This window comes from Nelumbo lutea, chromosome 6 (genome assembly GCF_056320005.1).
Source record: "Nelumbo lutea isolate HS-2025 chromosome 6, American lotus-T2T, whole genome shotgun sequence".
NCBI classification, from domain to species: Eukaryota; Viridiplantae; Streptophyta; class Magnoliopsida; order Proteales; family Nelumbonaceae; genus Nelumbo; species Nelumbo lutea.
Window position 1 is genome coordinate 33,975,144 of NC_142689.1, and position 18,194 is coordinate 33,993,337.

Below are 18,194 nucleotides of genomic sequence, written 5' to 3' on the forward strand. Positions count from 1 at the left end.
TAATCAATATTAATTACGTATACAGATTTAATAATTCTATTCTATTAATAAATATTTTATTTTATCTTAGTCATAGACTTATGGATGGCCACATTCTCAACACATTTTGATTAAATTCCTGTGCTATAACCACATCAAAATGCTTTTTTTTTTTTACAATTTCTAAAATAATAATCAATTAAATCATCTTGTTCATGGGTTGTTAATATAAATTTTATTTATCTGCCAAAAACCAAGAGAACAGCATAAAGAGATAGTGAAACCTAAACTTTGAAAAGAATTAAGGAATCCAACAAGAATATATCCTAAGAATATCTCACAGAATGATATAACTATTGATTCTAAATTCGGCCACTTTGTTTCTACTATTTTTAAATTAGATTTAATTGCAATCACAAGCACAGAATGATGTAACTGGGAGTGGTTGCAAGAAAACCTTCGGTCACATACATTCTCATTCTCATCTCCAGGTTCATAGAACAAATATAGCATTGGTAGATTCGGTGATGGAAAAGGACTGGGCCTCCTTTTATTCGGTGAAGAAGTCATTATTTGGTGACTGACTATTGCCACCTTTTGTCTATGTTGTTAGATGTAGTTCATAAAGAAGGGGGGCCCATGGGCTATGAGTCAAATAAATGATCTAAGCTAGCATTTCACATCCTTGTAGCAGTGCAGCAGTGCAGATACCCACGTCAATTGTGGTTTTGCTGTACAGTTCATTTCTTCCATCCTCTACATCCGTCTTAATGGGGAGACCGGATCTGTTCCTCACAAAAGGCGCCTCACACGCGCCTCACATCCACATCCTATCATCCATTGGAAATATTTTTCATATTTATAAATTATTATTTATGGAAAATGTTTTTAATGCACGATGGATGTGCATGTGAGGGGCCCAAGTGTGAGGAATAGATTCGGTTTCCTTAGATAAGTGTATTTATCCATGTTCTTTTATTTCATTCCAGTTAATTAAGACAATAACCATTTTAACTATAAAAATATATTATTAAAAGGGACAATTCTGTCCCATTCAAGTGTTTGGCAACGTTTCTCATAGGTGGGAAAGTTGCTTATTCACCTCAAAGATAGGCTTCACTTACCCAAGTAAGTTTCCATAAACCTCACGTAAATCTGAAAAATAGAACATTGATATCTTTATCAATGAAAACCAAAATCTCATTGACTAAATTTCCCCATCTCAATATCTAAAAAAGGAATGAACCCTGGTGAGGGGTGACGTGGCCCTCTAGTGATGTGATGACACTGTGACACCTCAAAACAGTTAGATGACATCTTAGCACTACGTAAACAAACCTCAGGAGTGCCTCGCACCCGCCCTGATGACCTCGGCAAACCAAATTGTGAATGGCCTAGCAAGACTTCAAGTTAGCGTAAGAGGTGACCTAATTCCGCCGACCTGGCCCAAGTTTAGCTAGCAACTTGCCTGATGTGTCGAGTGACATCATCGTTCAACGGGTTATCACCCCACCGGAAGAGCTGATTATCACCACGCCTACTTCAGGTGCAATTGGATAAGCACTACCCGCTTACACAGAGTCCACCTCTAGGCGTGAAACCACCTCTGAACCAGATGCGCCAGAGATCTTGGATGCACTTCGTGAGCCTCACGACAACTTGCCATTATAAAGGCGTCCCCTTCCTTAGAAAAGGTATGCACGATTTAGCTCTCACAGCTCACTAGTCAAGCAACCCGGACACTCTCATCTCTCCTTTTGCAGCTCAGCTAGGCAACCTACTTAATCTAGTGTCCGAGCTGTCTGGCAGCGGGGAGCACCAGATCACGCACCACCAGATGGTTTCGTTTGTGGGAAACGCTACGCAAAGCCAAGTTCTCACCTTTCTACAGCTTCAGAAGCCTAATGGCATCTCCCAACAACACTCCTGTCAACAAAGTCAACAACGTATGTGCTGATGGAGTAGTTAGAGGGGAGCAGGACTAGAACACAATGCATATTGAGGTCCCCTATATTATTATCAGGCAGTTCACCGTGCCCCTTACCTTACCTAGCATCCATGTTACACAAAACCCTAACCTCCCTTTACCCATTGTGAATGCCCTTCTCCCACCGGTCGAGCCCTCCAGGGTTTCCGTTGGAGTTGATGGTTGCTAGTTCAATGAGCTAGTTTAGTTTGTCCATGAGATTGACCTACAGATGACAACATGGGAAGGTCATTTTGCCACACTAGCAGGAATGTAGTAGAAACAATGAGATCAGGCCGCTAGGCAAAACCAGAACAAGAACCAATAGCCTAGCAACCAGAATCAAAACCCAATACCAGATCCACCTCGTCACCTCAACAACTAGAACTAGGTCCCGGTCAAGGAACTGAGTCGGGCCATAGCACTGATCGAGACCAAAGGGTCAAGGAGAAGGCACCGTAGACGCACACGTCGCGTCCTAGGAAGAAGTTGTCATACCCCAAATCACAACGAGGAGGCGAAAAAAGAAAGAAGAGAAGGAAGCCACCTTGTCAACACAGCTGGTGTCCTAAACTTCACCATTGGCTATTGAGATCCTCATAGCCCCATGACCGAAAGACTTCAAGGCCCCTAACCTAGAATCCTACAATAGAACAACTGGCCCAGTGCTTTTAAGCCTTGATGCAGCTATATAGGTTAAATGATGCAAGCTTTTTAATGGCCTTCCTAACCACCTTCTAGGGTATAGCCTGGATGTGATATTTAGGGCTCATCACGAGCTCTATTAAAAGTTGGAACTAGTTCGCTGACCTGTTCACTACACACTTTGCAACAAGCAAGCGATGCCCGAAGTTTGTGACCTGCTTGCTCAATGTCATCCAGAGACCCGATGAGAAGCTCCGAGGCTAAATCAAATGGTTCAACCTTGAGCAACTTTAGATTCCCAACCTCGACCCAGCCGTCGAACTCACCACAACGGTCAACGGCGTTCAGCATTCTGACTTACGTTGGGAGCTCAAATTGAACCCTCCAATCTCAATGGAGGAGTTCCTCAACCAAGTAGCCAAGTTTACAAAGGTTGAGGAAGCACTTGCATCTCAGTTGGAGGCCAGAAGATGAGCCGGGGAGCAACAAACAACGAAAGAAGAGCAAGTCACCAAGGTGTAGAAGGTCCATTTGCAACCATCGCAACAGGTCTCCATACAGAAGCAGTAGATCCTTGGGTCAGCGTTCTCATACCCCTCCCGTCCAGATCCGTAACTACACAGCATTGAACGTAAAGAGAGGAGAAATTCTTATGCAAATCAAGACGATCGAGTACGTTAGATGGCTACCTCGGATGAGAGAAAATCTGGATAACAGGAACCCAAACAAATATTGTTACTTCCATCGAGACATTGGCCATGACATTGAAATTTGCCATAACCTCAAAGACAAAATAGAGGAGCTAATCCGCCAAGGTTACTTGAAGCAGTTTATCAAGTGGGAGGCCCAAAGCCAACCTGCTGACTAGCAAAGAGAGGTGCCACAATCAAGAAGGGACCAAAACAAGGACCAACCTCCCTAAGACCACAGTCAAGCATGGACCAAAACAAGGACCAACCTCCCTGAGACCCACCACTAGCAAAGTGAACCATCCATGGTGTTATTAACATGATCACGAGAGGGTCCAGAGTGGCAGGATACAACACCTCAACGAGAAAGATCAGTTTGGGAGCTCGAGCATGAGGACTAGAACCCACTAACGCACCCTCACAAGATCCAATATCTTCACGACAACGCTCTCATAGTCGTATTAGTCATAAATGACTTCGAGGTAAAGTGGATTCTGGTCGAGTCTAGAAGCTTGGTTGATATTATCTTCTTGGAGACGTTCGAGCAAATGGAGCTCGAGAGGAAGGACCTATAACCAGCCCTGGTCAGCTTTAGCGGAGAAGTTGTGTGGTCCCTAGGCTGGGTGAGAGTGCTAGTAACAGCAGGCTCGATACCAAACTCAATACGCTTCGATCACAACTTTCTAGTGGTCACAACCCCCTTGCCCTACAATGTCATTCTTGGTCGGCCTATTTTGCATGCCCTCTAACCAGTAGTGTCGACCTACTATACCTATGAAGTTTTCGATAGACTATGGAGTTGGGGTGGTGCAAGTTGATTAGCTCGAGTCTTGCAAGTGCTGCATGGCCGCACTAAAGGGCAAAGCAAAGCAAGCTGTCAACATCAACTTGGAGCCGCCTCTAGAGAACGACGAAGAGAGAGCTCACCCCATGAAGGACACCGTCTTGGTGATGGTCTCTGATACCGACCCCGAGAAGATGGTGCAGATCGAAGCTTGTCTCACAGAACCATTGCGCTTTGAGCTAGTATGATTTTTAATAAAAAGTATATATGTTTTGCTTGGTCAGCAACAGAAATGCCCGACATAGACCCCCTCTGCCATAACTCATAGGTTAATTGTTTGACCCTTTAGTTAGACCAGTTCAATAGAGGAAGATGAACCTCGCCTAGGAGCGATGGAGGTTGTAGATGAGGAGGATGGAAAGCTCCTTGCAGTAGATTTCGTTAGAAAGGTCCAATACCCAAGCTAGATTGCCAACTCAGTGCTCGTGAAGAAAGCCAACGGCAAGTGACACATGTGCGTCGACTACACCGACTTCAACCAAGCCTACCCAAAGGATAGCTTCCCTCTCCCTAGGATTGGCCGCCTAGTAAACGCAACCTCAAGGTTCGAGCTAATGAGTTTCATGGATGAATACTCCATCTACAACCAAATCCAGATGGATCCGACTGGTGAAAAAAAAATTTGCTTTTTTGTAACTAAAATGAGCTTGTACTATTATAAATTTATGCCCTTTGGTTTAAAAAACACTGAAGTGACCTACCAGTGCCTTGTAAACAATGTTTTTTCTACTTTAATAGGAAACAAAATTAAGGCTTCTGTTGATGATATGGTTGTGAAAACTCAGTTCTCAAATTCTTTAATTTCCAATCTTAGTTGTGTTTTTGACATTCTAAGAAAATATGACATGAAACTCAACCCAATCTTAGTTGGGCAAGTTCCTCGGGTACATAGTAAACCGACATGGCATTGAAGCTAACCAGAATAAAATCTAGGTCATCCTAGATATGAGACCCCCTAGGTCAATTAAAGAAATTCAAAGGCTAATAGGTCGGATAGCTACCTTAAACTGGTTTATTTCTAAGTCGGATGGGTAATGTCTTCTCTTCTTCAAGGCCATAAAAAAGAACAAAGACTTTGAGTGAACTGAAGAGTGCCAGCTCACGTTTGACGAGCTTAAGAGGTACCTCAGTTCGCCACCCTTGTTAAGTAGGTCAGAACCCGGGGACGAGCTCAAACTCTACATCTCTATGAATGACGAGGTAGTTAACTTAGTCCCAATTCGTGATGTGGACATAGTGAAGTGACCTATCTCTACGTGAATAAAGTCCTACACGCCGCAAAGACCAAGTACCCGAACATCAACAAGCTGGCCTTCCTGCTGGTGCTAGTAGCCCATAAGTTGTGCCCTTACTTGAAGGTCCATAACATCGTGGTCTTAACCGACCGATCCCTAAGGCAAGTCCTCTAGAAGCATGAGGTCTTGAGTAGGCTAGCAAAATGGGCCATTGAGCTCAATGAGTACAACATTCAGTTTGAGCCGTACCCAGTGATCAAGGAGTAGGTCTTGGCCGACTTCATTGCAGAGTGCACATTTAGCACGCTAACCCCTGATGTTGCTAAGCCTGTGACCACCTCCAAGGCATCAACCAATGTGGCACCCACTCTGACTTGGAATGAGGAGCCCTAGATCCTCTATGTGGATAACTTGTCCAACTAGCATAAAAGCGGTGATGGGCTGATCCTCTATGGACCTAAAGAGGTGAAGTTGGAATATGCTCTCTAGTTCGCATTCTGAGCGTTAAGCAATGAAGTTGAGTACGAAGCATTGACAGTCGAGCTATCGCTGGCGAAGGAGGTCGGCGCAAAACACCTCATGGGTGTGCAGCAACTTGCAACTAGCAGTGAACCAAGTGAATAGGCAGTATGAGGACTAGGAGGCCGCCATGTTGGTCTACCTAGCCAAGGTTAGAGAGCTCCTGCCCAACTTCCACTCTTGGTACATCTAGCAAGTATTGTGGTCTGAAAACACCGAAGTCGATGAGCTCTCGAAGTTGGTTAGTGCAAAAGACACTATGAAGAGAACGATCTACATTGAAGACCTACCACAACCTAGCAGAAAATGGGTGATAGAAGAGATTGTTCCTATTTTGTCTACAAAGCTGAGCTGGATGAACTGATTATCACCCCAGGATCACGATGCCACGTAAGAAGAAATTTGCCTAACATTAATAAGTAAAATAGTCTTTTTCGTCATTCCATTAATGGTGTTAGTATTTTGGAAGTTCTAGTTAATTGTTAGAAAACTTAGGGGTACTATAAGACACTAGTTAAACAGTAAGGGTACAAATTTTCAATTAACTAAATAGTAGGGGTAGTTTAAGAAATTTTTCCTAGTTTAAACTATTTTTTCATTTCAATGAAATGAATGCCTATCTTTATCTTAAAAATATAATATCCACTCCTTCCAATAAACCAAGAAAACCAAATTAAACCTTAAATTCATATTTATTAAAAAGAAACTTCTACCATTTCATTTGAATATTGAATCCAGCCAGAAATCTGCAAGGATCTATTAGACCAACCAAGAGGACTATAATATTTTGAACCACAAATCATTCAAATAACTAAGAAAAGGGTAGTTTGGAAATTTAAGAGAATTTTGAACAACTAAATAAGAATCTTTTTGGAAGTTAACCAACACAACTCTAATAGAGGGGGGTATTTGTCACAAAGTGAAAGTTCAAGGGGTCTTTGTCACAAATGAAAGTTTATGGGGATAATTATCATTGACCCCATAGCATAGGGTGTCTTTGTAATTTACCCTATTGATTTTATATAAGCCCACCCCATATTTGAGATGATCATTGGCACCACATCAAATTAGGAAAGCAAGACCAAACCTACAAAACCACAAGCTCTCTATGGTATGGCCAGTGGGCCTGATGTGCATCCTACTCCAAGGGTGGGGATAGAGATAGATAGATAGATAGATAGATATAGGACTGTCAATGGGTCAGGTCTAGTCCGGGACCAGGTAGAACCAAAATCAACCAGATTGGAAATATTGAGGACCTAGAACCGAACTGGACCTGATAGGGTCTATGATTTTTAGACCAAGAATCGAATCGATCGGGTCCGATTATAATAAATAAATATGTTTAATATATATTAAATATTATATATATCATGTATTATATGAATATAGCTTTGATCGGGTCTGAATCAATACGGAACCGGGTGGAACCAGTTCCAAAGCGACAACAATCAGGACACTATATAAAAACCCAGACCCGACCCATCGATTCTATCTCCTAGAATCAAAACCGGCCCAATCGATTTGGATCCGTTGGGTCAGATCCAACCCATTGACAGCCCTATATATATAGATAGATAGAGAGAGAGAACAAAATCTTAGAAACATCATACATATATGTTGCATGAGAAGGATCTTTCATCATAAAATTTGATGTAGCCTATCAACCATGTCAAATTTGTGTTTAGATACTCAGCACGAAATAATGTATATGCATATAAGAATATATGTTTTCAGTGGATACTCGATTATTAAAGAAGATATATAAATGAAGAGGAATTAAAATGACAGACATGAGATATCTTCTTCCGATGCTCGTAGGGGTGGTAACGAGCAAAATGAATGAAACGGAACGTACTTAGTTGGGGTTTTGGGTCGTCCTGTCACATAGATTATAGGTAGTGACATAAGTGCTCAACATTCATGGTTGTCTCCCTCGTCAGTGCCACAACAGAATAGACTGCATCTAGTCCCAACAGTCACTGCAGTTGTATATTGGAAACATCTTGCTATGGAAGACAAGGGAGATGTTCCCAATACACATCTGCAAACGCTTTTGGGACTGATTGTTGGGACCTGATTCAAACTCACAACACATGACGTTGTCGTTCAAAATTTTCAAACCACCTTTCATGTTTGATAAAAACTAAAAGATGTCGGTGTCCCATATCTTCGTTTTATCCACGAGGAACATTGACGAAGAAGAAAAAACTTTGGCCTACGCTGTTGAGAAGCTTATTGCGCATGACATGCTACCATGGTGTGGGGTAAAAGAGTAATTGCATTGAATAATCTTTTGACCAAAAAGATAAAATAAGGGATCTAAATGGGCTGATGTGTCAATATAGAAAAAACCTTTTTCAACAGCTAAGTATTAGGCCAACGATCACTTTTAATTAACCTTTATTCTAATTAATTAGTGGGACAATGATTGTTCAATCCACCATTAGAATTCTTAGTTTCATCATACAGTTGGGGTAGGTGATAGTTTGGAATTGATGATAATACATGGGCAGGTATTGATGTTTAGGATGAGAATGTTTAACATTTTGAATTATTATAAATCTTTAGTGGAATTCAGAATTCTGCAGTCGAGGGCAGTGTACTTTTTCATTAATTATATGGAGTTGATTACATTAATCCATTTCGACATCCCATTTTGTTTAGTATCATATTCATTATTAAATTATTAGTCCTCAAATCATTTATTGCTATTTAACGTGTAATAGATTGCTTCTTAATATAGGTGTTATATAGATGGTTTTCCATGCATGCACCAAACCATCTTGGTCTACTTCATCTTTTTTTTTATCACCTATTGAAGCGACTCTTAGGCTCTTTTTAACTTCAGGCCCATTTGGCTAGTCTTTTGGGGAAGATCTTCTATTAGTTCAAATAGTCAAAAGTTGCATTGAGCTTTTGCATTAAGGTCTGAGCAGCCTAAAGCCTATTTGGTTAAGGCGTGTCTTTCCATGTGTCTTTTCGCGTGAAAACAAATAGAAAAAATGCAAAAGCTCCATTTCAAGCTTCCTGAAAATCGCTCAATTTGAGCTTCTCACATCTTTACAGCACATCGGCTTTTGGTAGTTAAATTTGTTGCAAACCAAATGGGAAAAGATCAAATCGCGGTATGTCCGGCTTGTAAATAGCCAACAGACCACACGAAAAGATGTGCCGAATTGGGCCAAATTAAACTTATTTTTTTCTAGCTATTCTACTTATCTATCTTTGTCACACTCATGTTTCTTGATTGTCCAACAGCCCCTGTTTATATAACATTACTGGTCTTACAACTATTTCATAGAATTTTCTACTTATAGTAAATAGGAGAGGATTCAAGCTAAGTTGAGTCAAATATCTCGCTATTCTATCTTGGCTCACCAATAAAGTATAAGGCTCAAACTCAATTCGAGCTAGAAACTTGAGCTTGATTCAAAAGCTCGTAAATTCACTAGACTATGAGACAAATGTTTTATAAAAAAAAAAAAATATTACATATAAAAAATTAAGAATTATAAAAACTAATAAAAGATATTACATATAAAGCTAGAGACTTGGGCTTGAGTTCGACTCAATTAACAAATTTGTCTATATATTAGGCTCGAGTTTGACTCGAAACTCAGTTTAGACCAAATTGAATCAAGCTTTCCATGAGCCGAACTTGAATAATTCATAAAAAACTCGAATTATGACCACCCCTAACGGTAAATGGCACCTACTTATCATATGAAGTTTTGAAAGCATCCCTCTTTTTCGACCACTCTATACTAATTTTATGGGCAACATCCGCCTCAATCTCTCTTGTTGTAGAATTAAGGTAATAGAAAATATCACCTTGGATGCCACTACCTACACTAGTGAGAAAGACAGGCAAAAGATTCATGGGGTTTTATCCCAAATTAGGGATTGCAGTCCACTTGTCCCAAGATTTCAAATACAAGACAGACATGATACATCTACTGCTTTTGCATAGTTCCCATCCCACAGTTTCCTACAGACACCTCATTTAATTTCCAGAACTCTCAGTGAAAGGATGTTTTGCTCGGAAGCAACCAGAGCGAGAGCAAACAATCACAGGAGTTAAACCCGATTCCATTTTTCCGGTTCATCCAACGATGGTTCCTCCATCGTTTTCTGTATCAGAGAGAAATAAAAGAAAGCACACTGGAAATACAAGCCAAATTAGGTATAACAACATGAGAAGGTGATCAAGAGAGTTAGGTGAAGTTGCAGATCATTATCTGCCAAGCTTTAGTCATTATCAACCCATTACAAGGTTTCTGTTTTTGAATGATGTTGCGTCGACATTGGATTTGAGGGACAACATTCACATATGATTTTTTCTTTTTCTTTTGGAAAATTCCCCACTAATATCTTTTACTTTGGGCCTAGTGCCACTTTGATCTTCAAACTTTAAAATGCAATAATTCAGTACTCAAACTTTTAAAATGTTTCAATTCAATATAAAAGACACAAATACGTTTCAAGTATTATCTAATTTTCTTTATCAACCATCCAATTATTGACATGTACTTTGGGCCTAATGTCACTTTAGTCCCCAAACTTTAAGATGCGACAATTTAATGCCTGAACTTTTAAAATGTGTTAATCCAATACCTGTTATTAACCAATTATTAATCAGCCATTAAGTGACATTTGAAAAAGACTCAAATGCCTTTCAAGTATCATCTAATTATATCAACCATCCAAACTTTGACGACAATTAGTAGTCTCAAATCCTTTCCTCTTTTTTCAAGAAAGTTGGGGTCATGTCTTAGTGGTCATTTTGGATACCCCAACTTTCTTGAATATAAGAGGCAATGATTTGGGATTATTAATTTTTTATCAACATTTGGACGATTGATCAAGAAAATTAGATGACGCTCGAAGAGTATTTGTGTCCTTTTTAAGTACCATTTAACAATTGATTAAGAATTGATTAATGACAAATACTGGATTGACACATTTTGAAAGTTCAGATATTGAGTTATCATATTTTAAAATTCAAGGACAAAAATAACACTAAGCTTTTCCCATATAAGGCGAATATTACAATATCAATGGGTAAATGTAAGGGATGGTAGATGGCGTCCTACCTTTGATTTTAGAGATGGATATGACTGGTTGGAGTGCATTTCTTCCACGTAAGCTTATATAATTTACTTGTATCAGATTCAGTATTTGGACATTCTAACCAACAAACCACTAATAGGTTCTAGATGAAATGTTTGCCACGTGGCATGTTAATGGCTTGGTTTGGTGGGCCCATCTTTTTCTTTTCATTTTTTGTGGTAGTCGATTCTTGCTTGAATCCTATGAGATGGGCCCTTGCCTGATGTGGCCCGAGTTAGGCTATCATTAGGGAGACAGGTGACGGGACCACCTTAAGGGCCGAGATGATATCAAATCCATTTTTTTATTGGACCTGTTGTCGAAGAATAACCCTAATACCTGAAAATTAAAATCTATTTGCCAACATAAAGAATAACCCCAATACTCAAATCTTCCTTATTGGGAGATTTTTCTATGATCCCATCCGATCCATTTGCAGTTCTATAACGCTCCACTGCCATCCTTCTGTATTGAGAGCATCTCCTGTACTTGTTATGGGGAGAGATTTCAAATTTATGAGATGGGTTGTGGGACGCCTGTGAGGCATGCTCTGTGAAGAGCCATCTTGACTCACCTGCTGATGGGGAAACCAGACTAATCCACTTGCATGCCAGGTTGGATGATACCGCCGTCATACTAGCCTGGCTTAGGTTGCATTTGACATTCTTTATTTTAATGATTTATCTCCTTTTTACCGTTAAAAATTCCTTATTCATAAGATCATTTTAACTGTAAAAAGGAATGCAGCCTTAATATACTTTGATGTATGTACTTTTTGCATTGACCATTTTGATCTTTTCTTATTTACAAACAGTTTAATAGTCTATGTTCATAATAGTAATGCATATGTTTAGCGTCGACAATTAATAGAATTGAATAAGAGCAATTTGGGCTATGCTGAATCAATTTGACATCAACTCTAGCCCACCCAAACACTAATCTAATTCTAATCTTATTAGCAATAATCCACTTTTCCTGATAAATATTTTAACAAGCATTTTATAAGATATTCATAGAAATATCATTTTTATTTTTCATATTACCATGCCGATGCTGACACTATGAACCTAAACCCAATTTTTAAGTCTTGTCCAGAAGCCTTGTCATATATAAAATTTTGAAAAAACAAACAAAAACCCAGTAATCTATTTAACAGAGCAGACATATCAATGGTTCAACCACTTAGGTTGATAGGTTATTGATCAGGTCAATGGGTTTTTTGTACCATAGCATGTTAAGATTTAACCAAATCAAAGTTAGTAACCTAGTCCCTGGTCCTACCAGCTGGGCCAACAAGAAGCTTTATTTTATTTTTTATTTTTTGGTAAATAATGAGTTGAAAATACTGTAAAGAATAAAACTCAAGTTGTTATTAGACATGCCAATAATACTTGAAACTTTGCAGTCTGATCTGACATCTGATCCGATTATCGCAGATTAGATAATAAATTTATCTAATCAGATCGGATTCAAATTTAACTCTGTCGAATTGAGATTTATTATATTATATATGAATATATATATATATATATATATATATATATATAAAATAAATTCAGTATGTTATATTTATATTAATTTATTATATATAAAAGTTGAAAAATAATTAACTTTTTAATTTTTTTTTGTATTTTAAAAAATTAAAGCTGAATTGGATTAGTAGTTTAATAACCTCATTTTCTATTTTGCACCTATGGACCTTCCCATTCAGCCATTATTCTTTAATGTTTAGTTTATTCATCAAGTAACCGTGTACTCTGCCTTGCTCTTTCCCATTTCAACATATATCATTTAGCAATTTTATTTAACATTTAGTCTCCATCATTTCTTGTTAATCCCTTTATAATCAATTCTTCAATAGATAGTTTCCTATTCATTTAGAGATATATTGGTTAATTATTCTACTACAAATCTTCGTTCTCTTCATACATTAATATAACAATTAGTTTTAAGATAATTTGGTGTGAGGCTATTTATTCTTTAAGGCCCAAAATTAGTAAATCTTCCTTGAAAATTGGTAAAGTAGAGGTTGGTTTAATCGGGCACGTGTGGGGTGCCTAACACCTTCCCACACTGTACCTTGGTCCCCGAACCCTAAGAATCTCTATCCCATTTGGGCAACAAGTCACCAAGAAAATAAAAAAATGCTTTTCTTGAAAATTCTTGGATTTTCCTAAATTCCCATTTCCTAAAAATTTAGGTAATGACTCTAACTCCATTCCATCCCCCCCCCCCCCAGGTCAAGTAGCCATAGAGACAAAGGCTCTACTTTCCTCAAACCTCTTTGATTCCAGATTTTATTGGTAGGAGAGCCATTAATTAGGATCTGATAGCTAGAACATAGAAGAGACATATTTTATAATCAAATTAAACCAAATTGATCCAAAACCCAATTTTTTCATGGTTTTGTGCAAGAAACTCCACTACACCCTATCAAAAGCTTCACTTATATCTAACTTGATTTCCATAAAGTGCATCACTTTATAGGCAAAAAGATGGCTCTTATAGATAAGAAGGCACTCTAATTGTTAAAAATAAATCTCTCTAAGAAGGATTTGAAACTATTCACCAAGTTTTTTGTGATAATTTTGTAAACTATTCTACACAAACTTATTGGTCTAAACTGAGCATCTTCCTCTAGTTTTTAATTTTTTAAAGCTATGAAGATGGAGTTAAGAATTGGATTGACCTTTGTTTTACAAAAAAAAAGTCGCAACCTCTATTATAGGTACTCCTAGACCACTTCCTAAATTTTTTGGAAAATAAGTTTGCTTACAAAATATTTTAAACTAACAAATCAAATCAAGTCAACCCAAGATGGTTGGTCTTATAAAAATTTTGGTTTAAATAATGGTAAAACCCAAATATTCGGTTTAATTACGAGTTATGTTTTTGTAACCTAACTTAAAACCTACCCAAATTGATGCATATTCTACATATCCTAAAATGTCATAGGCCCCTATCCAAATAGATTCTCTTTGTGTTTTTCTATACATAAAAAAAAAAAAAAAAAAAAAAAAAAAACACTCTCCCATAAAATGTTTCTCTTAACTTGTGTTGGTTACCTCTCCCTGAAAAGTAAAAAGCCTGATTCATCCATGCCTAAATGAGACAGTGTTTATGGATAGTGTATTGCATGCAAAATGAAAACTGGAGAATGTCGGTTTGGTTTTATTCATATTGATGAAACCGGTCCTTAATTGCATCTAATTTCAAATTGGTCTTTTACTAATTTCGATTAGTTTTGTTGACATATAAGTCAATCCAAGATGACCAGTTCAGTCGATAAAAATAGGTGAAACCGAACCGAATTGACCCATGTACAAATTTACTAAAAAATAAGTTAAAGAAACCATCTAGTATAGATGCTTTCATAGGAGTTATATGAAATAGGGCACATTTAATTTCTCTTTAGAAACATCCCTCTAGGGTTCCTCATTATCTTCATTAAATATAAACCTATTTGTGCATTCAAGGGATCTATCAACATTGAAGGATTGGAAAGAGGTAAAAGAATACCTTGAAAATTATTAAAAAGAATATTACCAATTTGGTCATTTCCTTCCATCACTATTTTTTAATTTAAGAATTCTATTCTTAGCACTTTTCTTGATAGTAGCATTATGGAAAAACCTTGTATTTTTGTTTCCTTGAGCTATCCAATATTGTTAGGCAGTGTATGCCCTTAGCTCCAATAAGATTGGTGTATATTAAGTTTAATGAATGATTACAATCAATTCATTGTTGTTTTGTGTTTTGATTGATGTATTTCTATGAATTACCCCTTAAATTGGACACCTATGAGACTTATGTTGGTTTTAAAAGTTCTCAACCATTGGATAAAATTGATGAGTTTATATTAACAAGACTAACATTGATATGCTGCCAAAATGGTGAAACAACTTTTCTTAACTACTGGGGTTAGATTGTAAGTACAATCAATGGGTGTTTATAAGAAACACTAAACATGAATCAGTTTTTAGTTGTCCTAGACCTTGGGGATAAATGGGTAAAATCAGAAAGTTGCATTCAACCCCATACTTGACAATGATATTGCACTAAGCCTTAGATCATGCTATGTTTGATATGCCAACTAGTGGGGTTCTCTTTGGGTTAAATACCTATGTATGTTGGAATAGTTTGGAATATTACCAGAGTAGGTGATCATCGTGATAGTATCAACTCTTTTGTTAGACACAGAAAACATAAAACTGACAAGAGTGGATTTCAATTATTTCTGAAATCTCTTTGCGAAATGTATTTATATTTATGATATGTTATTATATGTAAAAGATTTGTAAAAGGTTTTAATCCCATCATTCAATTGAATAGAGGGTGTGATATTATATTTAGTAGTCAAGGAAATGGTCATTCTCTGTGATTAGTGTTTAATCATTTAGGGCTATGAAATTGAGAACAAAAGACCATCAAAAAATTGAAACCTTATGGGTTTTATCTTATATCAATTCATTATCCTAAGGCTTCATAGGGTGGTTGAAACCAAGGTTTACTTAGACTTAAGTGATGTGCCCATATTGCACCCAGTTCAATTGGCTCAAGGGTTCATTGACTTTAATTAATGAATTCAACCCATGTGTTTGCTAATATGGAATGAACCCATATGGACTGATATAAGACCTTTCTGGATCCCACGCTATACATTATTCAAGTCCAATAAGACTTACAAGAATTATGTTAATGAACTACTTAAGTAATGGGCCTTAGCCCATTAACTAGTAAGACTAGTTAGGCTAGTAACATAGCAACTTAACTTGTCATGTGCAATGGGTCAAATATGGGTATGAATCTCATATTATCTAATGTAGTTAGAGACCCAACCAAATCAGATATAAATACTCCTAATTACATAGGGATTAAGGTTTATATATAGAATACAAGAGGGAGAGTTTGACCACTACTTATAGTTGCATATTCTTGCACTTTCCTTCTTCTCCCTTGCTATCCAAGACCCTGCTTCGAACCAGCCTTGAGAGCCATTATTTTCTCATTGTTTTTATTGTGTTTTCTACTGTAACACACCAAAATTTGAAGTGGTTACACAGCTACACAATTCCAAGCTTGTTAGAGAAGGAATTAGGTTGAAAGTTTATAGGGCTGGCCTCCATTATTAAATAAACCATCTTCACTTGGGAGGGCGATTTGGGTCTGAATATCGAGTGTGATCCACCACTCTAAGAGTTAAAATTTATGATATCTATATCAGGTATTCTCATATTTTATTTGGAAATCAAATATGATTTGATCCAATGCTAGATCAATCATAGGAGAATCCAATTCTCCAAGTTCAAAGAATCCAAATTCTCGGGTTCGGAGTGAAAAATTTTTGAAAGTCAGCCAATAAACCCCAATTGGTTCAGCTAACATATTGATGTTTACAATCTGTTCAACACAATTAACCTTTGACTTTTGAGTTCACAAAATCTCCTCCCCTTTTAGTAGAAGATCCAACTTGTTTACTTTCCCGAAATCAAAATTGCAAATGGAATTCAATTTCTCTATTGATAACTATAGCTTCTTCCTCCCAATCATATCTTGAGCTTTCTTGTTCCATTCCATGCACTTTTTATCCAATGAATTACTTCCATGATTTTCCAAATTATTTTCCCAACCCTCTTTTATGATTTGTATACAATGCTCATATATTAACAAGTGATGGCTCTATGTTCATGCAAATTAACAAGTGAACTCCCCCCCCCCCCTTCTTGTTTTTCGATTTTATGCCTTAGCTCACACAAGCTAGCTTTGACAAAGTTATGGGCAAAAGAAGGGCTAACCAATTCACCATTTGGATTTGCCTCCAATCTAGGATCCAAATCCTACCTGGATTGACCACAAGATGTCTCTCTCTCTCTCTCTCTCTCTCTCTCTCTCTCTCTCTCTCTCTCTCTTATATATATATATATATATATATATATATATATAGTAGGCATGTGGCCACTGGTTCCTTCTACCTTGCTATCACTCATAACAAAGGTATGGTTAGCCTAGTCCCAACTAACCCCTTTCCTAAACCACTGGTTCTCCTCTTTGCCAAAAGCATGTGGCCAAAAAACCTTTACTGGTGACATAATGATGTTAATGTTTCCATTGAAACCAATGACATTTTAAAGCCCTGCACCTCCACCATTGGACTCTGCCAAAAAATGCTTCCTCCTTGTTGCAAGCTTTGTATATATAGTTTGGGTTTTAGATCGATCCTCCTCTGCTCCAATGGTTGCTTGTTTAAAATTCATTACATCATCTTTCCTAGTACTCTCATTTTACAACTTCAATGGATCAATAACCATCTTTGGAAGTTCAAGAACCTGTCATTATCTTCTCCAACTTCCACTTTCATCCACAAACCAAAGTCCACCGACCCCTCCTTATCCTCCATTATTTTATTCCACTTTCTTTAAAGCCTCCTCTAGCTCTTCTTCCTTTGATACCTTTTTCTTGGAACTTCTTCTCTCAGCATGTCCAAGCATTCCACACCTGTAGAAAAAGACGGATGTTCTGATATTAGAAAGAAACCACTATTGTCTTCCTCAAGAAATCCATGAAAGCCTTTTTCTAGAGGCTTCCTAACGTCCACCCTAACCCTAATTCTTAGTCCTTTGTTCCATTCCTCCCGTAGCTTTTTCTTTCGTCTTTCTACTTGATAGTTGCTATTTATCTTACCTTTACTTGCAAGTATTTCCCCTTTCTCCTCAGTTCTATAATCCGCAAAAATGCTTAGCAATCTAACCCAAACATCAAGCGTGTGAAACTGTAGATCTCCTAGCATTGTTGTCAATGGAATTTTGGTTAATAAGAGGGCACCAAGGTTCTTCCATTAGCACATTAAGCATATATTTTTCTCTTTGAAAAGCAATCTACAAAATGTCTCCAATGACTCTCTCTCAATCTCAAAGCCACATTTAGTCTACCAACAGATGTTATGAATCTATTTTATAATCTTTTTAACATTGAGTGCTCAGTCTAAGAGTAGGGGTGGACACGAATTGAGTTTTTCACAAGCCATTTGAACTCGGCTCATGAAAAACTTGATTTGGTTCAGTTTAAACTGGTTTTGAGATGAGTTTGAATCCAATAAAGTTTGGCTCGTGAGGCTCGTGAGCTCAATTGAGCTTATAATAATAATAATAATAATAATAATAATAATAATAATATATAAATAAGATTAAAAAATAATATATATATAA